Below are 27,958 nucleotides of genomic sequence, written 5' to 3' on the forward strand. Positions count from 1 at the left end.
CCATGTTAAGCTTCAGAACTGGACAGCTGTCATTGAGTTTTAGAAGTTTTGCTAGGTTCTCCCTGATGTCTCAGATATGTATTTCTGGCAAATAGTGTATCTTCTTGTTGTCTTTGTGTGACTACAGCAACTACCATCCCACTGAGAAGAAAATAACCCTTGACTATGTCTGATCATTACTTTCTGGAGCCAGTTATAGGTTTCTGCAAAACTTCAAGTACCCAATGGTTCCATGATGCCCAATATATGGCTGTCTCTTTTTTCAGAAGGTCCATATCTATTGGAGCAAGGGAGTTAGGAGAAGAGGAAACTAACCATTTATTTGTATAGCTCTAATATACATTGCAAAACTTTTTCTTTTGTCTTTACTTTTCTTTTCTGTCACATATTTCCAACCATCTTCTCAACAGTCTGTTGACACTGATTTCAATTCAGAGAATCATGGACTCATAGGGTTAGAAAGAGACCTAGAAGTCATCAAGTTTAATCCATACTGGAACAACCCTAATACAACATCATCAAACAGCAGCCATTTAGCCATTGTTTAAAGACTTTCAGTGAGAAGGATTCCATTAACCTAGCTCCATTTTTGGACTGTTAGACAATTTTTCTTTATATGAACCCTAACTTTGTCTCATTGAAATTTCTCCTTATTCCTATTACTTCTATCTGTTGGGACCAAACATAATAAATCTTATCCAGGAGTGTGCTGGAGCTGGCTCATACTCATGCACAAAAGCCAATTGTTAAATTTTCAGTTTGAGCATTTATACTTTGGAATTCAGCAATCACTAATACATTAGGGCTTGATTTATTATTTTATTTAGACTTTAAAATGATGGAGAAAATGACAATATAGATTACATTTAAAAATCAATCATGTTAAAAAAAATAAAAAAAAATCGATCATGATAGCTTCTCTTACTCCAAGATTTACCAACACATGTTCTATATACTTGAGGGCAGATACTATTCTCCACCTGAGTTTTCTCTTCGTGGGCTACATCCCCACTCCCTTGAGTCAGTCCTCAAGCAACAAAGACTCAAACTCTTTCACTAGCTTGCCTTTTCTTCTTTGGATGTTTTCTAACTTGATGATTTTCCTAAAGTGTGAATTCAGGAAATGAAAAAAATATTCCAGATATTCTTTGACCATGACAGATTACAGAAGAATTCTATTTCTCTCTGTCTCTCCTTCCTTCTCTCCTTTTCTCTTTCCCTCTTCTCCCCCATTTCTCTCTTCTTTTCTCCATTTCTCTGTTTCTTTTTGTCTCTGATTCTTCTTTTTGTCTTTCTATACCCCAACCCCTTAACCCCAATGCCTCTTATGACAGTTTTCTTGGTCATACCGAAATTTTTGCCCAGAATGAAGTTGCCCTCAAACTTCCTGGATATATATTTTTTAGAAGACTATCTAATTATGCTTCCCCCCATCTTGTACTTGTGAAGATTATTTTTTTTTTAATTCAAGTATAAAACTTTATTTATCTCTACTAAATTCCTTATTAGATTTGGCTCAATGTTCTGGCCTTGAATTAGCTGTTAGCTATCCTTTCTCTAGCTTTATGGTATCTGCAAATCTAATAAAGCATAATATCCTTATTCCCTATGATACCTCTATGCTTATCCAAGCCACTGAAAAAATGTATAAAAATATGAAGACATTCAATAGGGACTGAATTCCAACTTGACATAGATTTGGTTATGACTATTTTTTGACTTTTGACTTTCAATTAGATTATCTAATTGTGCTATAATATATTCACATCAACTCAATAAGTATTTAGTAAGCTATTATAAATATGCCAGACACTAGGCTAAGTGGTGGGATACAAAGAAAGGTAAAAGTAGTTCTTGCCCTCAAGGTATTTACAGTCTTGCCTGCATTGTTCATTATTTTCCATCTTAAATTATTTTGCTGCCTTGTTTCCCTCAGGTACTATTTATTCACTTCCACTTAGGAATTCTTCATGATCTCTGAAAAGTAAAAGTTTAAGCTTTTTCCCAAGCTCTTTCACCTTAATCTCAAGTAATTCAAGTTCACTTATAGTATATGTCATTGACCAGTGCCTATATAGAAGATGACTGTTACACAAACTACTCACCACAATGGTTTCCTGCTATATTTCTCCTGACTATCCTATATACAAGCATAGGATTTAGAGATAGAAGGGATGATAGGATAATATTGTCCAACTGCCATCATTTTATAGATGAGGAAAATGAGTTCATAAAAGTGCTCAAGGTCACATGGCCAAAAGCTGAATTCTAATTCAATACCTTGGATTTTAAAACCATTCTTCACCCCATTACTTGTGACTTTCCTTAAAAATCTTCATAAGAATAGAAGATTTTTCTCCCTCACAGATTGTTATTTTGCTATGTCTTTTTTTTTTTTTTTTTTTTTTTTAAGACCGCTTTCAATGTGTCTGAGAACCTGGTAACTTGGAGCTCCTGAGATATCACTTTTAATCCATTCTGGGCATGAATCTTTTCTTTCTTCATTAGACCTTGCTAAATCACTCAGGTATGATTAACCATCATTTTACTGATTACTTGGAGTACAGTTAAGTGGAGTGGTGAATAGAGTGCAGAATAATTAGCTTTGTGACCTGGTTAAATCATTTACCTTCTTTCAGTCTATTTCTTCATCTATAAAATGGGGATAAAAGACTCTTCCTTACTGGGTTTTAGTGAGCATCAAGTCAGATAATCTATGTAAAGCACTTTGCATATTTTAAAGTGCTATAGAAATGCTGGCTACTTTCCTGATAAATAACTCTGAAATAAATCCAATAAAACAACATTTTTCTTTCATTACTTGATCTCTATTTGCATGTAAAAGAAGCAAAGTCCCTAGTAAAGATGAGGAGTCTATTTTCTTCCCCAGTTTTGTCCCTTGACTCTTCAAACAAAAACAATGTGGAAGAAGAGACACTAAATTTTGAATCAAAGGGACATGTCTGAAAATCTTGACTGCTATTTATTCTCTGTGTGATTTTGAGCAAAGTTACTTAACCTCAATTTCCTCATTAACTATCATTTGCAGTCTTTTAAATTTTGCAAAACATCTTACATCTATAATTGTTCCCTTTATTAAGCCACCAAAAGTTTGTGAGGTGGGCAACACAGATTTTCATCAACATTTTATTGATAAAGAAACTGAGGAGGTTGGACTTGAAAATTCTTTCCTGATTCCAACATAAATAATTTCTTGAAGCTAAGCCTTTGTTGCTCAATCATTTTAGTTGTGTCCAACACTTCATAATCTCATTTGGGGTTTGCTTGCCAAAGATACTGGAGTGGTTTGACATTTCCTTCTTCAGCAATGGAACTACTATTTATCAAAGGTGAGGTTTAAAACCAGATTTTTATGAAATAGTGACCAGTTTATTTATACCACACTGCATTTGATTGATTATTAAATTCATTACCAAACTTATTACCACAATTCTCATAAGCCAAATGTCAACATCAGTCACTTCATATCTTTCCCTTTATTCTTTCCCTAAAGAAATAGTTTCCATAATAGGAAGGTAATGGATTTCTTCCTAGAAGTGGCATGATAAGGAATTTAGACTTAGCTCTGGATGAATGTCTCTTTTACTGTACTGGGGATTCTTAATACCCAGCTCTTTTCTTTTTTCATAATGTTCTTTAGGAAAAATAGTTGACTGAATCACCAGCATTTCCTTCATTCATTCATTCGTTTGTTCATTCATTCATTTGTTCATTCTTTCATTGGTTTATTTATTTATTCATTTGTTTGTTTCTTTATTCATTTGCTTGTTTATCTGTTAATTAGTTAATTAATTTGTTTATTTTAACTATAAATCCACCAAATGGAAAGATTGTTTGGTTTTTGTTTTTTAGCAAGGAACTTCTTGATTCCACAAACGTTGTGGGACATGGCAAAGAAATCACTGAAGTAGACATAACATTGATGAAATGGGGCAATGGAGAGCAAGAGTATGAAGAAAAAAAGTTTTTAAAGATACATTCAGATCCCCATGATTTAGATCAGCATTCTCATAATATAGTATGCAGACTTTGATGTCCCAAGATCCTTTCAGGGGATTTTTAAGGTCAAAGCTATTTCCATAATAATGCCACAAAATCATTTGCCTTATTAAAGTGCTTCCATATTCAACTGCATTATCCACTTGATACTTATTCTCTTCATATGCTTCAACCAAAACAATATAATGTAACACATTGAATGCAGAAGCAACTGTGAGAATCCAGATGTCTTTTTTTAATGCCAGACAAAAAGATTTGCAAAAATATATGAAACAACCACATTTTCCACTAAATTATTTCTTGTTTTGGAAAATATAGCTATTTTTCATAAAAATATGTCATTTGTATTAGCATGTAATATGTTTATCAACATTATCATTTTGAAATGTAATAAATGTTTTAAAATATCCATTTTAATATCTAATATATTAAATATTGATAGGCATAATTCACATAGACCAAAGCTCTTTGGGTTCCTCAATATTTTTAAGAGTGTGATTGAGTGGATCATAATGTTGAGGTCTAGCTTTGGGGTACCTAAATGAAATTAGGGTTAAGGTCTAGTGGCAGGTTTGGGTTACAGATTCGGCAGCAAGGTGGTCTAGTAGCGGCGCGAGTTCCCAATAAAAGCATTTATTGGCCCAGAGAGCTAGATTGATAAAAGAGGTTTATTATTGGGTAAGCAAAGTTAAAGTATAGGCGAAGGTAGAGATAAGGAGGGCACTGGACAGAGGGTCCAGTGGACAGAGGGTCCTCACATGGTAGCCATGTTTAGAATCTCTGCAAAGAGGGGTTCCCAGCGTGGCCTTTTTATAATAGGAGACTTAGCTCGAGGGGCTTTCAGGTGTAGCCCCAAAGTTGGCTCATATCTGGGTGGGGCTGGGAACAGGTCAGATCTATTGAAATTCAAAGGGACCAGGATTTGTGAGTTAAAGGGCAATTTACATTATTAACTAGGAGAGGGTGGGAATCTAGAAAGCAAGCTTTCCCGCATCAATAAGACTAAAAGTTTGACAACTACTGGTTTAGACAATTTGTTAGATGGCATCTCAGAACTAGCTGCATCATGACAGAGAGAATATTGGGCTCATGGAGGGAACTAACTAGCTTAGGTCTCTGCATTTTCTTTGTAATGATGGTAGCAGCCATTCCATTGCAAGGCAGGTAAGTATTGTCTTAGGGCCTATGGTGAAGTTTGTAAGGTTTTAAACTGTTAAAGCAGCTGCTGAAATGTTACAATCAGGACTATGCATATTGACTTATTCCCAATAAGACTTTTCTCTGCCATGCTTGAAATATGTTTATTGCTCTTTCTCCCTTTCCTAGGAACTAAGCACATGATGCTAGCAAAGAGCTGGCCTCTAAGGAGGATCAAGTTTCCCAGTGAAATGTAGATTTCCTGTTAAAAGGGAAATTTTGATGATGAGAGAAAGAATTCCAGCTGGTCTCATTAGCAATGGTGAAATTAGGCCAATCTAAGCACATTCTGACTTGGAGTTCACAGCACTTGTGTTTGACTGTCAATTGAATAAATCTCTTTTTTTCCTTCACATCCTTTCCTGTGAGATGGCATATCAGCTTTATTAGTCTCATGAGTACCACCTGCTTTATTTCAGAGAGCTGTCTTAGTTAGATGGCTAGTAACAGGTGGCCTTATGCAGTCTGGTTCAATTTCTTTTTTTTTTTGAGTTCCAATTTTTTTCTCCCTTTCTCCCTCCTACTCTTCTTCCCCAAGGTGGCAAGCAACCGGATAAGGATTATACACGGGCAATCATGTAAACATATTTTCACATTAGTTATGTTATGAAAGAAGAAATAGAATAGGAACCCCCCAGCAAAAAAAGTGAAAATAGTATGCTTTGATTTCATACTCTGTAATTCTTTCTCTGAATATGGATAGCATTTTCCATCTTTGGAATTGTCTTAGATAATCATTGTATTGCTGAGAAGAGCTAAGTCAATCATAGTTGATCATTATAAAATGTTACTGTGTACATTGTTCTCCTGATTCTGCTTACTCTACTCTTACTCATCAGTTTATATCAGTTTTTCCAGGTTTTTCTGAAATTGCCTGCTCATCTTTTTTTCACAGAACAAGAGTATTTCATTATTTTCATATAGCACAACTTGTTCAGCCATTCCCAATTGATGGGCATTACATCATTTCTTAATTCTTTGCTACTACAAAAAGAGCCATTCCCCCTTTATTATGATATCTTTGGGATACAGACTTAGTAGTGGTATTTCTAGATCAAAGGGTATGAATAGTTGGATTACCTTTTGGCCATAATTCCAATTTGTTTTCCAGAATGGTTGGATCAGTTCACAACTCCCCCAACAAGGTATTAGTGTTCCAGCTCTACTGCATTTTCTCCAACATTTATCATTTTTGGGTCATGTGAACCAGTCTGATAGGTGTGAAATGGCATTTCTTTAATCAACAGAGTTTTAGATAATTTTTTCATATGACTATAGATAGTTTTAATTTTTCATCGGAAAACTGCTGCTTGTTCATATCCTTTGACCATGTGTCAATTGGGGAATGGCTTGCATTCTTATAAATTTCACTTAGTTCTCTATATATTTGAGAAATGAGGCCTTTTAAAAAAAACACTGGCTATCAAAATTGTTTTCCATCTTTCTATTTCCCTTCTAATTTTAGTTGCTTTGATTTTGTTTGTGCAAATCCTTTTTAATTTATTGTAATCAAAATTATTCATTTTGCATTTCATAACATTCTTTATCTCTTGTTTGGTCGTGCGTTTCCCCCTTTTTATAAATCCTACAAGTAAACTAACCCTTGCTCTCTCAATTTATTATATAGTATCATCCTTTATGTCTAGATCATGAACCCATTTTGACTTTTTCTTCATATAGGGTGTGAGATATTGGTCTATAACTAGTGTCTACCATGCTATTTTCTAGTTTTCTCATCAGTTTTTGTCAAATAGTGAGTTGTTATACCAGAAGTTGGAGTTTTTGAATTCTATCAAACAGTAGATTACTATGGTCATTGACTATTGTATCTTTGGTACCTAATCTACTTCACTGATCCACTGCTTTGTTTCTTAGATAGTACCAAATAGTTTTGTTGATTGCTGCTGTATAATAGAGTTTTAGATCTCTTACAATTAGGCTACTTTTTTTGTATATTTTTTCCCCATTAATTCCCTTGATATCCCTGGCTGTTATTCCAGATGAATTTTGTTATTTTTTTTCCTAGTTCTATAAAATATATATTTTTAAAGTAAGGCTAGTTCACTTCCACTATTTATAGTGCCTGGAATGTGACCTTATTTTGTATATTCAAATGGAATCATCCTTGATAGTCAGCTTAAAAGAGGCGATTGTGAAACAAAAGAAAGGAAACATTGCTTCCGGTGATAGACAGTCAACATATGGAACTCATTTTGCTAAGAAGCAGTACTTGCTTTGATGGTTCAAGAATCTGTAATTTCTTCAGTGTGGATGCTCTCTATAATATAGATCACAAATCCTCCATCCCTCAGTAGAAATCTTCAAGAACTTATGTAACTGAAAAAAAAAAAAAGTAATGCCATGGTGACCAAGCCAAACATTTTGTGAGTTGCTCTACTCTCTGTAAGACTATTTTTCAGAGAATAAATGTAAAGGGCTGGGGGGGGGGGGCAAACTTCTTGGGCCTTTCCATCTTGATGAGACCTCACAAAGTTTGGGTTTCACTGATATAACCTTTGAGATCCGAGGATCACTTCTATGCTTTAAGGAGAGATTAAAGAAGAGTTTTCATTGGAAGCTAAGAAGTGGTAAAGAGAAGTCAGGTGTTGTAGTGGATAAAAGGTTAGTTAGGCAGTCAGGAAGGAATGGATTACCTTTTTGGTAATATTGAGACTTTGGTGTGTTGTAATATTATATGAAAGTTCCCTGGCCTTCAGTAAGTAAATCAGAGGACAAAGGGAGTTGCAGCTAGAAGGAGCCTTAAATTATGTGATCCTATCATCAACCTATATACCCAGAGAATGTAAATAACTTCCTAACAATTTTGAACCCTCCAAAAGAGCTATAGGTTGCTTCTGGAAGTAAGGGGTTTTCTTTCAATTAAAGGATTAATGATCCTATATATTGATGCTTTGTATCCTTATAAGACATAGATTAAACTAAGATGATGGCTGAGGGTTCCTTCCAACCCAGAGTGTGCTGATAAATAAATTTAACAACCTACTCCCCCTACCGAAAGTTCCGGTGACATGTTTTAAAGTTTAATCTGCATTATTAACATTTCCTATGTCACTGTATCACAATAATCAACAAAACAAATCAAGTCTTGATTTGCAACATTTTTCAAGTTACTAATATAAAAATTTAATGATCAGCTTTCTCAACTGGTGTGGGCTGGCTCCCCCACACCTGTTTTCAGTTTAGATTCTGATTCTGTGACTTTTTCCTGGTCTCCTAGGGAGTAAATAGCAGAGCTGGGATTCAAATCCAGGGACTCTTAACACAAATATATGATTCTTTTTGGCATATCGACTGCCTCTCTGTGTCAAACATATGTTCCATATTAAAAGAATCTCAGTTTGGTTGTAATAGGTCACTATACTCTTGCATTTAAATGTTTAAAAACTAAATCCACATACATATACATTTTTTACCTAGTTGCCTTGAAGGTCATACTGATTCTCTGAGCTCAGTCCTTAAGAAGTATCTGGGATTTAATTTTGTTCATGAACTTTTCTAATGAAACCCAGGACCTGGAATATATCCAGACCTATTAGGTCTACAATCTAGACTTTGTCTCTCCTTTTCCCCTCATTTTCCTTACTTTGCATTAACATGTGGAATCAATTAGGGATGGGAAAAGTACACATGATTCCCAGGTTGCCTTCAAATTTTTTTTAAAGGCCACAGTTGTCTTTGGGAAGTCTTTTAAAGGGCAAGGATAAATTTATAGAAATATGGAATGTAAGGACCCTCTAGCTTGGGCAATCCTCTCATTTCATAAATTAAGAGACTGAGGCCCAGGAAAAAGAAATTCTTAATGGGAGTCAAAAATCTGGTTAATGGCACACTCAGGAATAGAGGCCATGTTTCGTGACTCCCAGTAATTGCTTTTGTTGTGATGTTATTTCATTTGATTCTTACAATACCCTGTGAGGAAGTAGTATAGATTTCATTTCTCTTTAAGGAGACCTGTGTATCTATAGCCCAAGGATTAGTCTATCTAAGGATACAGAATAATTGCTTACAGTCCAGCTCTTTAACACCTGAATCTCTTAGAATGCTGACCATTAGGAAAAGAAAATTCAAAAATCCCAGCCTGGAAAGCGACTTCAAAGATCACTCTACTTCCACCTGTAATGAAAAATAAGTCTCTCTTCAATATATCTAGTAAGTGTTCACAGAGCCTCTGTTGGAAGACCACCAATGAAGACCTTCCACTTCTTGAGGCAAGCAGCCCATTTTGCTTCTGGCTAACTCTAATAATTAGGAAGTTTCCTTTACATTGAGCCTAAATTTGCCTCTTTGTATCTTCCATTGTTTTCTCTTCTGGGGCCAAGGAAAACAAGTATAATCTCAATTCCATATGACAATTCCTCAAATACTGGAAGATGGTCATCCTGTCCTCTTAAGTTATTCTCTTCTCCAGGATGGAACAGATACTTGTGGGGAATGACTTTGAGACCAATTAGATTGCGGAATATTAAAACTATGAGTGGGGTAAGAAAGCTGAAGGCATTCATTAACTAAATATAAATAGAAAAAAAACATTTTTAATTCACCAACTACAATATCTGCTGTTTCTTACAGTCACCTTAATAGACTTGAAAAGGTTAACCTGTCTCTGCTCTGTCTCAAACTAGGAGCTGCAGTGTCACTTGTAGAAAAATATTCAAGGATTTGTCCTGAATTCAGAGAGACTCACCTGGAAAAAGTCATGATTTATCCTCCAGCTGAGGAAGTGGGGGTGTGGATAAGGGCAGTGAAGACTTTGTTGGGGCACAATGGGAACAGATAGACATCTATTTTAGAATTTTTTTTTTTTACCCAAGCAGTAGAGGCTGCTCATTATCTCTAGGACCACATCAAAAAAAAATCTATTCCCTTCTTCCTTCCCAATCATATATATATATATATATATATATATATATATATATATATATATATATATATATATAAAATTCTCCTCCATATATATATATGTATATATATATGTGTATATATATATACATATATATATATATATACATATATATATATATAATTCTCCTCCGTATATTCTATAGCTCACTTTATTGGCTCACTTGACCTTTTGCACATACAATGATCAATCTTATCTCTTGTACTGATGCTTAGAATGCTCTTCTGATTCACTTCATTGTAATTTTTGTTTAGTTTTGGGCAAGGCAGTCAGGGCTAAGTGAAATACCAGAAGTACCTAAAGTGACTGCAGAATCCAAAAAGAGAAAAAAGTCTAGAAGACATACAGCTGGAAGTATCAAGTGTCTGAGGTTGGATTTGAACTGAATCCTCCTGACTACAGGCCTGGTGCTCTATCCACTGCATCACCTAGCTGCCCCATGATTTCATTTAAGCCTCACCTCAAGTATTGACTCTTTATGAAATCTTTACTGATTCTCCTAAAAGTTAATTCTTTTTCTTTTAAGGTATCTTTGTGCTTTGTGTCTATTTTACTTATTCTCTCTCTCTCTCTCTCTGTTTGTCTTCTCTCTCTTTCTCTGTGTCTCTGTCTCTGTCTCTGTCTGACTTTTCCCACTTCTGTCTTTCTCTCCTTAGCACAGTACCTGACACAGGAGGAACTTAATAAATGCTGGTTGATTGGTTAATAACATTTTCATGAAGAGAATTTGATTTTTATTTCCAAAACTGGAACTAAGTAATTATTTGACTTTAGACCCAAGTGGCTATAAAACTATGCATGCTCTTTGATATAACAGTATCGCTTCTGGGTCTGTATCTGAAAGAGATCAGAGAAGAGGGAAAAGAACCCACGTGTATAAAAGTGTTTGTAGCAGATCTTTTTTTTTTTTAATAATAGCTTTTTATTTTTCAAAATACATGAAAAGATAGTTTTCAACATTTACTCTTGGAAAACGTTATGTTCCACATTTTTCTCCCTCTCTCCCCACCTCCTCCTTCGCTTAGACAGCAAGTAATGCAATAAAGTAAATAGGTGCAATTTTTCTAATCATATTTCCACATTTATAATGCTGTACAAGAAAAATCAAGTCAAAAAGTAAAAAAATGAGAGAAAAACAACAAGCAAGCAAAAAACAACAACAACAAAAAATGAAAATACTATGTTATGGTCCATACTCATTCCCCATAGACCTCTCTCTGAGTGCAGATGGCTCTCTGTAATGACCGCGTATTTAAAATCAACTGGAGTCAGGAATTCAGGTTAAGGGGAAAATCTTCAATATTTATTGAAGTGAAGAGGTGAATAAAGATTGCGATAGCAAATATGGGCAGTTGTGACAGGAAGCCAGCTAGCAGAGAGAGAGACGCGAGCTGAGCCAACCGTGGCAATGGCAATCCCAAAAAATCTCTCCTCCCCTTCCTTTTCCACTCCCCTGCCTCCACCCACCAAAATCATCATTTCCTATACAACACATCAGGACTTGCACAAAGAGTGGGTGGGGGCCATTCTTTCTCCAAGCTTATATATTAATAGAGTATGGTCCAATTACTATTTAGCCTCATGTGCTTGGGACCTCAGTGCATCAACTCAAGACTCAGCCCATTACAGCTCTCTCCATCACAAATCCATTGGAGCTGGCCTGAATTATCTCGCTGTTGAAATGAGCCAAGTATATCACAGTTGATCATCACATAATCTTGTAGTTGTTGTGTTCAAAGTTCTTTTGTTTCTACTCACTTCACTCAGCATCAGTTCATGTAAATCTCTTCAGGCCTTTCTGAAATCATCCTGTTGATTATTTCTTATAGAGTAATAATACTCCATTACATTCACATACCATAACTTTTTCAGCCATTTCCCCAATTGATGGTTATCCACGCAGTTTCCAATTCCTTGCCCTACAAAAAAGGCTGCTATACGGATTTTTGTATATATAGGTCCTTTTTTCTTTTTTATTATCTCCCTGAGGTACAAGCCTAGTAGAGACACTGCTGAATCAAAGAGTATGCACAGTTTGATAGTCCTTTGTCATAGCTCCAAATTGTTCTCCAGAATGGTTGGATCAGTTTACAACTCCACCAACAATGTATTAGTGTTCTGATTTTCCCACATCCCTCCAACATTTATCATTCTTTTTCTGTCATCTTAGTCAATCTGAGAGGTGTATAGTGGTGCCGTAGAGTTGTCTTAATTTGCATTTCTCTAATCAATAGCAATTTAGAGCTTTTTTTTAATATGAGACAATTGGGGTCAAGTGACTTGCCCAGGGTCACACAACTAGGATGTGTTAAGTGTCTAAGGTCAGATTTGAACTTCCTCCTGACTTCAGGTTGATGCTCTATCCACTGTACAACCTAGCTGCCCCTTTAAAGCATTTTTTATATTATTAGAAAGGCCTTTAATTTCTTTGTCTGAAAAATTGTTCATATTCTTTGACCATTTATCAATTGGAGAATGGCTTGTATTCTTATAAATTTGAATCAATTCTCTATATATTTTAGAAATAAGCCTTTTGTCAGACTCCTTGGATGTAAATCCCTCCTCCCGGTTTTCTGTTTTCCTTCTAATCTTGGCTGCATTGATTCTCTTTCTATAAAAACCTTTTAATTTAATATAATCAAAATGACCCATTTTGCATTTCATTATGTTCTCTAGTTCTTCTTTGGTCACAAATTCCTTTTCCACAGATCTGAAAGACAAACTATTCTTTGTTCTCCAAATTTGTAGTCACTTTTGGTGGTGGTGAAGAATTGGAAAATGAGTGAATACTCATCAATTGGGGAATGGCTGAATAAGTTATGGTATATGGTAATGGAATATACTATAAACATGATGTTCTATAAAAAATGATGAGAAGGCTAATTTCAGAAAGACCTATAGGGATTTATATGAACTGATGTTGAGTGAAGCAAGCAGAACCAAAAGAACATTGCACACAGTAAACAGCAAGATTACGTAATGATTAACTATGATAGATCTCAGAAATGTGGTGATCCAAGACAATTTTAATACACTTGGGATGGAAAATGCCATCTGTATCCAGAGAGAGAATTATGGAGACTGGATGTAGATTAAAGCATACTTTTGTACCTTTTATTCTTTTTTTCTTTTTAATGCTTTCCCCTTTGTTTTGATTTTTCTTTCACAAAATGACTAATATGGAAATATGTTTGAAATGATTGTTTATGTATAATCTATATCAAACTGATTGCTGTTTGAGGAGGGAGGAAAAAAAATCTGGAACACAAATTCTTACAAAAATCTATTTTGAAAACTATCCTTACATAAAATTGGAAAAAAATATAATACTATTGAGAAAAAAATTAAAAAAAAACTCTTTCTGTCTTCTAGCACAGACACCTTTCTTCTATAAAACTTTCTCAGATTGCCTGCTTCAGCTGAAAATGATTTTTCCCTCCTCACATTTTCTCACAACACATTGGATCTTTTTCTGTTATCCTTATCTCTTTGTTTCAGATTTGTATACATATTGAATCCTTTAATTGGATTATAAATTCTTTGCGAGAACTATGCTGTTTCATCCCAGTATTACCAGGTCCTAGCTTAGTGGGAGCATAGTAGGTTCTTGGTAAAATTTTGTTGAAATTAAATTAGAGAGCTATTTTTAAAAACTAAGTAAAGACCATTCTAATTGGCCAAAGGAGGTCACTGTTGACCAGTAACTAAGAAAATTGAGACCCAGGAGGTAACAGTAATGACTCAGAAAAAAAAAAAGAGTGAACCCCACATAAAAGACTTCTAGATCCCTTAGAAAAATTTTTTGTTGGCATAAGGCACTGTTTAAGCATTGCAGATAAACGGAATTTTGATGGAAACCTGAAGCACAAGCTAGTTCTTTCATTTTATTGATCTATCTAAACAAGATTCTTATTAGTAGAAAACAGAATTTAAAATTCTGGTACCTAAGAAATGACCCTGTCATAACTTTGCTGTCTCTGTTGGAAGGAAAAAGAGGAATTCAAAACAGTTTTCCAGTGCTACCTCCTTGATTGATTGCAAGCTGCAAACTAAAACTGTAGTGGAAAAAATGATGAAAAAGTCTACAAGACATTGGGATCAATTTTTTTTCCCCTTGATAATGACAAGGAATTATAAAAGGTATTTTGCCAAATGTCTAGATCTTTCTCCTTCTAAAAAATACTTCATTCCTTTTATCATTCCTTTATCACATTTCTCTGCATAATTGAGGACATGGAACCCAGCAACATCAATCTTTAGTATGTTAGAAAAATTTTTAAGAAGGATAAGAGAGATTCAGACAATGAGAAATTGGTAGTGAGGAGAGAAGAGAAAAAGAGGACAATTGTTTGATCATTAACTTCTATGTCACATAGGAAGAAAAATATGTTAGGATAAATTTGGTACTTATTCATAGACGATTCATTTTTCTTTTAAACTGTCCATGGCTCCTTGGATGAGCCTATTCCTAACTCTTATAATAGTACAAGGAGCCATGAACTTGGAGCTAGAGGATCTGAGTATACATCCCTGTTCTGTCATTTACAAGTTATATGTCCTTTGATTGACTGTTTTCCCCTTCTGGGACTCATTTCAATTTGAAGCGTTATTTTAAAATTGCTTGGAGGGGAATGTTGGGAAATTCAGGAAAACTTATCAATGAGCACTGAAATAGTTTTCAATGAAAAATGGAATTTCAAGAAAATGAAGGCAGTTCAGTTATTCCTCTGGCAGAAATGAGAGATGAGCAGTCATTCAAATGACACTTACTTCAAGTATAAAAAAATCCCAGAAAAATAAACAGAGTAAATAAAAAGAAATAGAATAATGAAATCAATATTTTTATAATTGTAAGACAACACAGTATTATTTTCACCAAATTGGTATCATCAAAATAAACTCAAGGACTTTAATTTCCCAATATTAATTTCCCAAGATACATAAGATACAACCTAGGGATTTCTTAACAAAATTTAACCTTTGTAAACACTAATGCAAATTATTCTTAATAAAAATTTTTGATGAAACTCAAAGCATTTCATTAAAATATTCAGTTGAAAAGTATGCTTTTTTTCTAGCAAGCCTGAATGAGCTCAGTAATTCTAATTCTATAAATTATATCCCACATTAATTTCTAATCTCCCAGCCAAAATTATTAATAAGGACTAACAATTCATCTTTTCAAATAACTTCCAGAGAATGGAATTTCTTGAAGAATTTGCTATTTTGTCTTCCGTCTCAAGCCATATCAGTCCCTCCTCCACCTAGCTATTAAAGTGATCCTCCTAAAGTTCAGGACTGATCTTGTCATTTCCCTCTTCAATAAACTCCAGTGAAACCTAGGATCAAATACAAAATCTTCAATTTGTTTTTTTAAAGATCCTCTTCCTCCTGTTTAGACTTTCTATACTTTATCTCTCTCCATATAATTTATGATTCTGTGACACAAGCCTTTTTGCTATTCTTTGCCCTAGATATTCTGTATCTCAACAAGATGCCTACTGGCTGCCATCTCCCATGCTAGGAATATCCTCAATTCCTGTCTGTACCTCCTGGTTTCCTTGTTTTTACTTTCCCATGATTCAACTCATATCCCTGCAGCATAAGGCTTTTCTTAAACCCCATCTGTTCCAGTGTTTTCCCTTTGAAATTACTTTTTTCCTCCTGTGCTCTCTAGTGTTGTTTTTTTTTCACTTAATAGTATTTTTTTCAATTACATGTAAAGATAATTTTTAATATTTACTTTTATGAGATGTTGATTTCCATTTTACTCCCTTCATTCCTTTTCTCTTCCCAAGATGGCAAACAATCATATATATGTATATATATATACACATATATATATATATATATATATATATATATATATATATTAAATATGCATATTTTCATATTAGTCATGTTGTAAAAGAAGAATCAGAACAAAAGGGAAAACCATGAGAAAGAAGAAACAAAAAAATGAAAATAGTATGCTTTGATCTGTATTCAGACTCCACAGTGTCTTCTCTGCATTGGATAGTATTATCCACCATGAGTCTTTTGGGGATAATGATTGTATTTGCCTTCTGTATCCTTAGCCTTCAGTGTAGTGCCTGGCACATTTTACGTGTTTAATAAATATAAATATTTATTATTTACACATATACATATAAATCATAAATAATGAATATTAATAAATAAGTGCTTAATAAATATTTGTTGATTTACAAAGTAAAGAAAGCATTCCTTAACCATAAACATTTTTCTTACTGAACTGTAACTCTGACTAAATAAATTCATTCTCATATTATTTTCAATCTTCAAAATCATGTGTTCATCACTTAAATGCTTTTGTTTATAGGACAATTTTTTTGTTGTAAAGATACAAAGACTTTGAGACCCTGTTCTTCTCTGGCTTTTCCCCAAAACAGGGTCTGAAAGGTTGGACTGCCATCCATATTAGTTGCCATTTGGTCAGTTTAATCTGCAGCTAATTCTTGACCTTTTGCTAGGATGAAAATGATAACATTTAGCACTCACATTATCTCATTTGATCTTCACAACAACCTTGAGTTTGGAGGTCTATTATTATTCATATTTCACAGTTGAGTAAACTGAGATTGACGAAGGTTAAACAAACTTTCCTATGGTCACACAATTAATTAGTATTTGAGATCTTATTTGAATTCAATTCTTCTTGATTTAGAGGAAGTTAGGTGGTATAGTGGATGCCAAGCAGAGCCTGGAGTAAGGAAAACCTGAGTTCAAATCTGAATTTAAAACTTCCTTGGTCCTTCCAAGACTGAAGAAGTTATGAAGAAAAATCCAGGATGGTGGTTTGTCTTTTGTGAAGTGTAAACATCTCCAGGCTAGTTCCACTGAAACAATTAGTTTAGGATGTAGCTTCAGTTCCAGCCCTGGAAGTTTTCACCTCCTGGGACAGTGTGGAAACTTGGGCATCTGAGAAGGGAAAGATTGAGAGAATACTGATATGGGACAATAGGTCTTGTTGTGTGGCCTTGAGCAAGAAAGAAGAAACCAGTACACACTGGAGAGTGCAGAAGCAGTGAGAGGATGGTGTTGGTTGTGGTCACTTACAGGAAGGCAGTTTTCTTGATTTCAGGTCTAGCTAAGAGGGGAGAATTAAAGGAGGATCTGAGGCCATTCCCCCAAACTAGAGGTGATTACAATAACAAGCTCTGTAAGTTTAAAAAAAAAAGAGCCTGTAAAGAAGAAAGGACCCAACCATAGAAAGTCACTCTGAGAAAAGAGATGGAAATTGGTCTTCAGAGGAGGATATTGAAGCAAACAGCCTTTTTTACCCCAAAGAATAACATCAAATGGTCATCTGTCCCCAAATAATTAATCGAACAACTTTAAAAGACTTTAAAAATAAAATGAGAGATTAAAAATCAAAAAAAAGATTATGAAAAGAAAGTCAACCAACTGGAAAAGAAGATCCAAAATCTTAAGAAAATAACCTTTGAAAATTAGAACTGGGTAAGGGGAAGCCAATAAAGTTATGAAACCAATAAATAATAAAACAAAATGTAAATAATGAAAAACTAGAAAAGAATATGAAACATTTCTTTAAAAACCAAGTGATCTAGAGATCAAAAAAGAGGAGAAAACATAATCAGACTACCTGATTTAAAAAAAAAAGATTCTTGATACAATAATACAAGAAATAATTAAGGAAAATTATCATGAAATGTAAGAACAAGAGGAGAAAGTAGAAATAGAAAATATCCACCAATCACCATCTGAAAGACATCCTATGAGGAAAAACTACAAGGATGTTATAGCTAAGTTTCCAAGCACCCAGCTTAAGGAGAAAATATTATCAGCAATAAGGAAAAAAAATTCAAAAAAGGCAGAGCCACGATTAGTATTACACAATAGACACTTGTATATATGAAAAGAAATATGTGTCCACACACACATATATGCAAAAGAACTAGGATGTCATAAAAAAATAATCTCAATGGGAAAAACCAATTGCCAGACTCTCAGGATTTCATTTCAAAAAAACCTGAACTTAATAGAAAATTTGACATATAATATATATATTTGGAAAGTTATAAAAGTCTTCTAAATTTAGATGGAAACAAGGGGACAAGGGGAAAGGGTGGGAGGAAAGGATAAGAAAGAGGTGATTGGAAGAGTGGTAGGTTAAGTAATAAAAGGCAAGGTTGCAGGTAAAAGTAAAGCAGAGGACTCATAAGGGATAGGAAATAAGAGACACACATAAACATAAAATAAAGACCAGGAGTATCATTTATTAGGTTAAAAAAAAGCATATGCAAGAATCATGATCTCAGCCAAAATTTAAAAAAAATTAGACTTAATCAGCAAGGTAAAATATACTGTCAGTCATATTAATCAATATTGTTTTAGACTATTTAAAATAACTAGTCAGTAAAAAGTTGGAATATGGTTAGTGTGTAAGAAATGAAAAGCTGGTGGATTTAGAAAAATATATAAAACTTAGACTTATGAAGGATGATGTTATTAACTTTCAGAGAAACAGAGGACAAACAAGCATTGTACAGTCTTATATAGAAATGTATGTGTATATAAATATGTATGATAATAAATATCTATGGAAATGTAGTAATTATGTATATATGTTTATATGTGTATGTGTGTATATCCATGCTTAATTGTAGCCTTCTTGGGGGAGGAAGAAGGTGAAAAAAAAGTAAAGTAAAAAGAACACAGCAGAGAACCAAAGGAAACCTAAAAGGAAGCAAAGATGGACAACTCTGAATACAATGTGTAATATTTATTATATAGATTTTCTTGAAATGGAAATTTATTCCATTATATTTTGAATCCCCTTATGTTCTGCTGTGTACATGGCAATGTCTTTTTTTCTTTTCCTATTTTCTTTTAAGTTTTAAATAAATTAAGTCATCAGAAACATGCATGATCCTTTCCTTTGTCCCCTCCAAAAGATGGTCTGCTTAAATATAATGAAAAGGAGAGATAAATATCTATTTATGAAAAATAAATTATGTTTTTTCTGATTATGTGTTAATGCATTGTTTCCTAAGGAAGTTTATTATCTCCCTAAAGTTAGGGACAATGGAAACAAAGCCAATATGTGTCAGGCAAATCAAACCACGACCATGATCTTGACAACCAACTTTTTTCATACTCCAATGGAGACATACAGGACCCTGAACCTAAGGATTATGGGAATAAGTGCCCCTCCAAAAAACCCCACTACCAATCATCAGATCTTTTAGGCCAGTCTAGACAGTGGTTTTTGAGGGAAGAAATCACTGTGGGAAAGAGACTCATCTCGTATTACTTTTGGCAACAACTGCTGACCAATTGCCACCACCAATCAATCAGTAAACATTTATTAAGTGCCTACTTTGTGCCAGGCAATGTTCTAAGTGCTGGTGATACAAGAAGAGGGAAAATATACTCCCTGACCTCAGAAGCTTAAAATTTAATGTAGGACCTTACAATAGGCAGATAAACAAAAGTCAGCATCCTGATCTCCATTCCTCAGAATACCAGTCTTATTTTTGGTTCATTCCTTATAATTTTATATACATATATTTCTATATCTATCTATCTATCTATCTATCTATCTATCTATCTATCTATCTATCTATCTATCTATCTATCCATAATTCCATGATCTTTGGAAGTAAGTTCTATGGAGGAGTTAGACAGCATTACAGGCAGGCAGCCTAACTAAAGTAGCAAGACACCCTAAGGGAGATAGGAGACAACACGTATGGAGCAAGTCAAATCCTAACACCAGCATCTTGACCACTATGTCCCCTCAAATTTCAGACCAGAACTATGAACCTGAAGCCTTCAGTGATCATCTTAAGAAATAAACTTTGTGGATGTGCATCTTGGCAATTGTTCCTGTTGCTGACTGCTACATCAGTTACTGGGAAACCAGAAAAGAAAATTCTTGCCACCAAAGTCCTTGACACTGTCAAATGACACATCAGAAACTGATATAAACTTATCAATGGAAATGACATTGAAGAAGAAGCATTACCATCTGCTTGGCCATTGTACCCTGAGGATCATGGGACCTTCTCATTTAATTTGCAACTAAAAGCTATCATACCTGTTCTCTCCCCAAATAGAGTGCTAACCCTTTGAAAGTTGGCACAATCTCACTTTTCCATTTGTGTCCTCAGCATTTAGCACAATGCTTTGCACAAAGCAAGAGATTAACATATGCTTTCTTCTTCATTCATTCCTTCACATTTCTTTGCTGAGAACTTCCAACTATACCTCTTCTTTTTATTATAGGGTTTCATAAAAATCACTTTCCTAAATAATATAATCCTACCCTCTGTAAGTGCTAAAACATTTTAAAATTTAAAAAAATTAAAAATTCATGTAGTTTCTTGACTTATTAAAGTATTCTGAAGATTATTTATCTTTTCTGTAATTCTTTATAGATAAAGTCATCATTAACAGATGAATACATCAGATGGCACTAGAGAACAAAGAGGCTAAGCTGTCAGCATATTAGAGAAGGGCAGGAACTTCTTTTTCCATATAATTGTGATTTTCTTTTAGTTCTCTCTTTATGGATGGGGAGTCCTTTCTTTTGAGTCCAACTGGCCAAAAATGAGTATGTTTACTTACATTTTTTGGTTCTTGCAGCCTTTTACTCTCTACTCCTCACAATATATTTGAGATACAGTGATATTCTTCTCCTTCCAAGCACCCAGCTTAGTTCCTTCTCACTGATATCTTTCAACGCCCTTGAGTAAGAAGCATTCTTTCCTTTATCTTCTTATTTGTAAGCTTTAAATAACATAAATACATTGCTTATCATTTCTGCTGGTTAATGAGGATTAATAGCAGGTGAATCATATTTATATTGAAACGACAGATACAGAATAAAAATGAGAACAGTCAGCTGACCAAAAGAAGGTAAAGCAACTGTAATTGGTGTCCCCCAGTCAGTTTAGTCCTTTGGTCTTATTATTCTAGAGCTAAAAATTCCTAGCTCATATTCTAGACATCATCATATTTTAGAATATTACATCATGGTACAGGACTAGTCCATATCCTCTGAGAAACTCTCTCAAAACTTATGGCTTTGCTGTTGATTCCCATCTTGGCTACGGACTCCCCTCTTGCTCAGCTCTCGTGTCCTCTTCTGTCTAGATGTCAAATGTCTTTCCTCAAAGTTTCCCTGACTCAAGCACTACCTGACTGCACATTTGCTATTGACTTCAATTTTTGTACCAGGAAATGTTGTCTGGCTACAGAGAGGACCTTCTCCAATCTGCAGGAAGGTTTGCTAGATGAGGGAGATTCCAGTGAGTAGACCATCACTTGTCTTGGATAGTGTGAAAAACAGTTCTGTTTGGAGGCTATTGGCTGTACTACATTGGCTTCTTGGGAAGGGGAAAGGATGTTTTTCGACATTCAAAGAAATAAGAAAAATATTGAAAAATGAAATCACCTTTCTATAATTGTCTTTGGAGTATAGAGTAATTTTAATTTAAAAAATGAAAAGGGGAATTGGTGTTGCTTTTACTTCTTTTTTGTTCTTTCACTCCCTCCTCCTCCAGAAGGGACAATAGCTCAGATGTAACTCAGCTTTATTTCTATGGGCAAGAGGTAAGTGGCACAATGAAAGGCATTCTGATTTGTAGTCAGAAGATCTAGGTTCAACACTAGCTCTGTTTTGTCCTGTGTTATCTTGGATAACTCATAGAACCCCTCTGGGCTTTAGCTTCTTCATTTGAAGAACTTGAATTTCTTTTTTCTTTTATATACCTTGGCACACACTAGGTACTTAATAAATGCAAGTGGATTGCTTACTAGAAGATCTCCAAGGTTTTTTCCACTTCCAAATCTATGATTTTATTTTATTTTATTATTAGTCACTGTCCACAAACACATGAAAATTTCATGTTGTTTTCTTCTAAGACATGTCAAATTGTTTCTCTCTGGAATCTAACTCGTACTTGCTGATCTGACCAAGTTACATACTCTCTTTAGTCTTATATATTATTATACATAACTTGTGGACCTAGAAACTACTCTGAAATAGGAAGGAAGTGCTTAGGTTATGTCTTCTCACTGAGAAAACCCATTTATGTTAATTCTTCCCATTATTCTTTTTTGTTTGTCCTCTTTGCTTCCTTTGGTTCCTAGCTAGGTTTATCTATGTTTCTTCACAGTGATCTAAGAGCCTAATTTCTTTGCAAAAGTGCAGTTCCTAACCAATAAATGCATCCTACATATTTATTTGTTCTATTCTAAGTCTTCCTTAGGTGTCTTGGAAATTAACCTCTCTGTTTCTCTTAACCTAAACTACTAGCCATTCCTTGAAATCATTATACCATTATCTGCCTCAGCATATTTATGACTGGTCATTCCACTTGCCTGGGAGTACATTCTTACTTGTATCCACCTTTTTGGAATACTTTAGTTCCTTAGGGCTCAACCCAGCTTCTGCTTTCTCCCTGCTACCTTCCCCGAACCTCCATCTCTCCATTCACAAATATTTTCACATTAAAGTTTTTGGATCACAGTTTTGTCTCATTCTTTCATTATTTGCTATAATCTGTTTATATGCCATAATTCTTTACTGCAGCAGCATCTAATTTCTTTAAGGTTTGAGATAGTATTTTAAATTCTTATCTCAAATATCTAACTCAATGTTTTATGCTTAATAAATTCTCATTGAAATGGAAGTGGCAGCTCCATAGAGTGGAAGGAGTAATGGGTTTGGATCAGAGGACCTTATTTCAGATCTCAGATCAGCCACTTACTTATTACCTGTGTCATCTTGGGGAAATCACTTCTAGGTTTTGATTTCTTCCTTTGAAAACTGTGGTGGTTGAACTAGATGACCTTTAAGTATAGCCAGATCAAAATGGAGTATCTTAAGCTTCTCTAAAAAGGTTAAGTTTTCAGCTAATTAATTTATACTCTTTCATATACTTTTCATTGAAAACCTCTTCCTATGTACCCATTAAGGGCTATAATCCTTGGTATCCCACTCACATCAAATTCATGCATATCAAGACATCACTTATATGTCATTGATCATCTTGGAGAACAAAGGATGAACAATGACAACAATAGTCATGCTACTAGAAATGAATGATGAAATAAGGTCCTTCTCTCCAATGACCATAACTTAATTATTTATTTGAAATTTTCAAAAAAATTACACAAAAGTGACTCTGCTTTTTCTGAGAAATAAACATGCTTTTCTTTCTTAATAGTCAAGTCCCAGGGACTTAGACAACTTGAGTGCTTGTTTGTATCTGTAGCCTTCTGTTAGATTTTATGGGCATGGGACAGAAATATCAACTCTCTCATTATCTCTAAGAGTGAGACTATCCTAAATCTATTTAAAGGGGAAATGCTTCTGTTTTAAGTTAATTGAAAAATTCCTACTTTCTAGGTTAGATTTCCTTGTGATTGAGCTGATTCACTTAGACAATTTCAAAAGAATTTGTCATTAGCTTTTAATTACATCCTGCCATGCAATTGCTTCTTTAATAATAAAAAAAAAAAACAGAGGAAGAAACTTCTCTGCATATGAAATGGAAGTAAATGCAATTCAACAATTCCATTTAATTAAGCATTTTTATGCTCTAATAGCCAAATGACTGTAGGAGATTGCATTTCCATAAGAGTGCCATGCTTAGAATGTTGATGCAAGCTTTTAACACTTGTTTTAAAATTGTCAATTTCAAGGGGTTTTTCATGCTGGTCACAAATGCAAACTGATTTCACCATGCCAAAACATAGGGCTGCTTATTCACTATCTCCCGTACAAGCCAAACCTCTTCCTATATGGGCACCTTGACTTAGAGGTTTCCCTCCACTCTTCTTATAGATTATCGTCCAAACTTCTCCTCCCCCTAATGGATTTTAACTTTCCTTCAGGACCTAGCTCAAATATCATATTCCCCATAATGTCCTTCTTGATTCCTCCAGGATCTACTCTGAATTTTTATAATGTAATCAGCACCATCTATAATTAGACACAGTCTTCTTTGGTTTTATATATAACAATAGGCAATTCTGAGAAATTGCAGAGCAGGTTCTGATATGTGATTATTTATTACCATAAAGGTAGAGAAAATTCTTCACTGAGAGCTTTCTACCCCAATGAAGTTACGGGTCTAGTTTAGAAAAAAATGAAAGAAAGAAACAACATTAACAATAGCCACTCGTGTTTCCATAATAGTAAAAAGTTTTCAAAGCACTTTTTTTCATGGCAATCTTGTGCGGTGGGTAGTGTCAATCTTATTTCCATTTTACAGATAGGAAAACTGAAGCATTGAGGAGTTGCCCATCACATGAATGTTAGAGCTACAATCTAGTCTTAGGATACTCAGTTTTCTCCTTTTGTTGCTCCAAATAGGCTGACCCCTAATGGCAAAGCAAGAGTTTATATGTATCCAACACCCCACAAAGGGCTTTCCTCATTACAACGCTATTAGACAGGGACACAAGTATTAACTCCATTTTCATAAATAGGGTAATTGATTCTGAGGGAGACTAAGTGATCCTTACTATCACAAGGGAAGCAAATTGTAGAGTCAACATATAAATCTGGGTCTCTTTATTCCAAAGTCTTGATTGTTGGATTGATTGGTTGTCTTTTGTTCTTGAAGAGGACCAAAATGACATCACTATGTTAAGTCAAGTTAGTGTGTCTGACTGTGGCTGATCACATCAATATGAGCTCAAAATGCTCTGCCACAGGTTGGACACTAATAGTCCTTATAAACATTTGGGGTAAATTTTCATCTTTGAGCATCTCACATTTTTTCTTGATCTAATTCAATACTGCTTGCTCTTAGAGAACAGCACCTTCTCTAATGAGGGTAGGTCATGCTAGGCAATCTTGTGCCAGTGTGTCCTGTGTCATACAATAAATTCTAAAGTTTTTAAGAGAGATCTTGTATCCTTGTATCACTTTTTATTTAATTTTCTTTTAGATTTTTATTTTCAAAATACATGCAGAGACAGAGATAGTTTTCAACATTTAGCCTTGCAAAACATTGTGTTCCAAAATTTTTCTCCCTCCTGTCCCCCACCTCCTCCTCAGACAGCAAGTAATCCAACATATGTTAAACTTGTGCAATTTTTCTATACATATTTCCACAATTATGCTGCACAAAAAAAATAAGATCAAAAAGGAAAAAAAATGAGAAAGAAAACAAAAAGCAAACAAATAACAACAAAAAAGATGAAAATACTGGGGGGGGGGTGATCCGCATTGGTCCCTACAGTGCTCTCTCTGGGTGCAGATGGCTCTCTCCATCACAATATCATTGAAATGGCCTGAATTACTTCATTATTGAAAAGAGCCACATCCATCAGACATTGTTTATTGTTGCCATGGACAGTGTTCTCTTGGTTCTACTTACTTCACTCAGCATCAGTTCCTGTAAGTCTCTCCAGGCCTCTCTGAAATCATCCTACTGATCATTTGTTACAGAACAATAATATTCCATAACATTCATATACCATAACTTATTCAGCCATTCCCCAACTGATGAGCATCCACTTGGTTTCCAGTTTCTAGCTACTACAAAAAGAGCTGCCACAAGCATTTTTGCATATGTGGCCCCTTTTCCTTTTTTAAAATGATCTCTTTAGGTTGTATCATTTTTTCTGATCACTTTCTAAGTGCTTGCTCTATGAGCTGTCCATAAAATAGTCTTTTGATTAAACATACATTTGGCATTTGAACAATGTGGCTAGCCCAATGGAAATGCACTTTCTGCGGTAGAATATGAATGTTTGGCAGTTTAGTTCAAGAAAAGATCTCAATGTCTAGTAAATTATCCTGTTTCAAAAGCTTAATGCAACTTCCACATTGCTTCATAAATATAAAGATGATTCCCTGAAGGCATCTCACTGTATAAAAGTCAGTCATTCATCATTATAATGAGGATATTGTCTCATTAGTGGGATGTAAGGTGTGGATTCCCTTCTTGGCTGGGATAATATGGACCTATTGACAAATGATAAATTGAAGTGTGGTTATTGTAAAGCTCACCCATACTCTTGGCTTATAAAAGAGATCATACACATTTGGGAAAAGCAGAGGATCATAACTGAGACTGATACTAGAACTAAGAGAAGAAGAAATTAGTCCTGAATAGGCTGATCCAATGTCTGTTGGCTTGAATCCTTACACAGGATCTAAAGGTCCTTTTGTCCCCAACTATAAAGAGCTGGAAATAAGGTATAATTTTATGTTTTCAAGGATGACTTTGGAATGGGCATAACAAATTTTATTTTGAGGTTCCTCATAGGCTAAATGTGAAACAAATGAAATACTGAAGTCAGAGGATTATAAGATCATATATTTAAAGTTTGAAGTCATTGGCTCTAGCCCTCCTATTTTATAGGTAAGGAAGGAAACTAAAACTGAGAGAAGCGATTTCCTTAGAGTCACATAGCAAATGTCTGAGGCAGGATTTGAACTCGTCTTTCCTGATTCAAAGTCTAATACTTTGTTACCTATACCACATTCTAAGGGCAAACCCTGACTTTTTTCATTAGACAAAAAAATCATACATTAGAAATCTTAAGAATGAACCCAGTCTGTGTAAACTCAGATGTTAAAGTTTCATCTTTTGCCTATCCAACAAAGCTGGAACATTCTCAAAGGAAAAAAATTATATTTTCTCCTTATTTTGTATCCCTAATGACAATTTAATTGCACTTTTATTGTTATGAACCTGAAAAAAATTTGCAAATAGGACCATTTTTTCATATGCAAAGATTAAAGAGAGGGTCATATATAAAACCCGGAATCTATTACATACTACTTGTTTTTTAAAGTGTATAATAAACATAACATTGAAATTTCAAACCTGAACTATTTACTTATATATTTCAGATCTTCCTTTTGTTCTATTCTTTTATTTTGGCATATTATATTCTTATATTTCAAGCATTTACATTTTGCTCCCTTTCCATGAGAGAGGTCAAGTGTAACAAAGTAAAATAATTAATTAAGCTTAATTATATAAAGTGACTTGATTTGAAAGCATCCACAATATTCCACATCTATAATAATCATAACATCTTTTTTTAGAAAAAAAAATCTTTTTTCTTTCTTTCTTACCACTATTTGAATTAACATTCTTTTCTTCTTTTTCTTAGTATCATTATCACTCTTGTGACATAATAACAATCCATTATGTTCTTTTTTCATATTTTTTTCAGTCATTGATGGGCACCCCTTTTGTTTTCAATTTTTTACAAAACAAAAACAGCTGCTATAAATCTTTTTGCACACGTGGTATCTTTTTACTTTTCATGATCTCCCCACTTGATAATGGTTATTTGTGATTTGTCCAGTTGATTTCAGTTGTGTCCAACTCTTCATAACCTCATTTGGATTTTTCTTGGCAAAGATATTGGAGTGGGTTTTCTATTTCCTCCTCCAGATATGAGGTATTAAGTATGAAATAATCTCAAATACTTTATATAGTTTCAGACAATATAAACTGTTTATATATAAGTATATCTAGAATACATAAAAATAAAAAATATATAATTTTGGATGTACTATGAGGTGAAATATTCAAGGAGAATAATGCAGAAGGAAAGGGTTGAACTGAGTGTTTAAAAAAATTAATATTTTTATCTTCTCTAGTTACATATAAAATACTTTTTTACATTTATTTTTAAAACTTCCAGATTCTTTCCCTTCCTCTCTTCCCTCACCCTCATAGAGAAGGCACACATGAAATTATGCAAAACATTTCCATAAAAGTTATGTTGTGAAAAAATATAGATGTCCCCCCCCAAAAAAAAAACCCTCAAGAAAAATAAAGTTTAAAAAAAGTA

The sequence above is a fragment of the Antechinus flavipes genome, chromosome 3 (genome assembly GCF_016432865.1).
Source record: "Antechinus flavipes isolate AdamAnt ecotype Samford, QLD, Australia chromosome 3, AdamAnt_v2, whole genome shotgun sequence".
In the NCBI taxonomy this organism is placed as follows: Eukaryota; Metazoa; Chordata; class Mammalia; order Dasyuromorphia; family Dasyuridae; genus Antechinus; species Antechinus flavipes.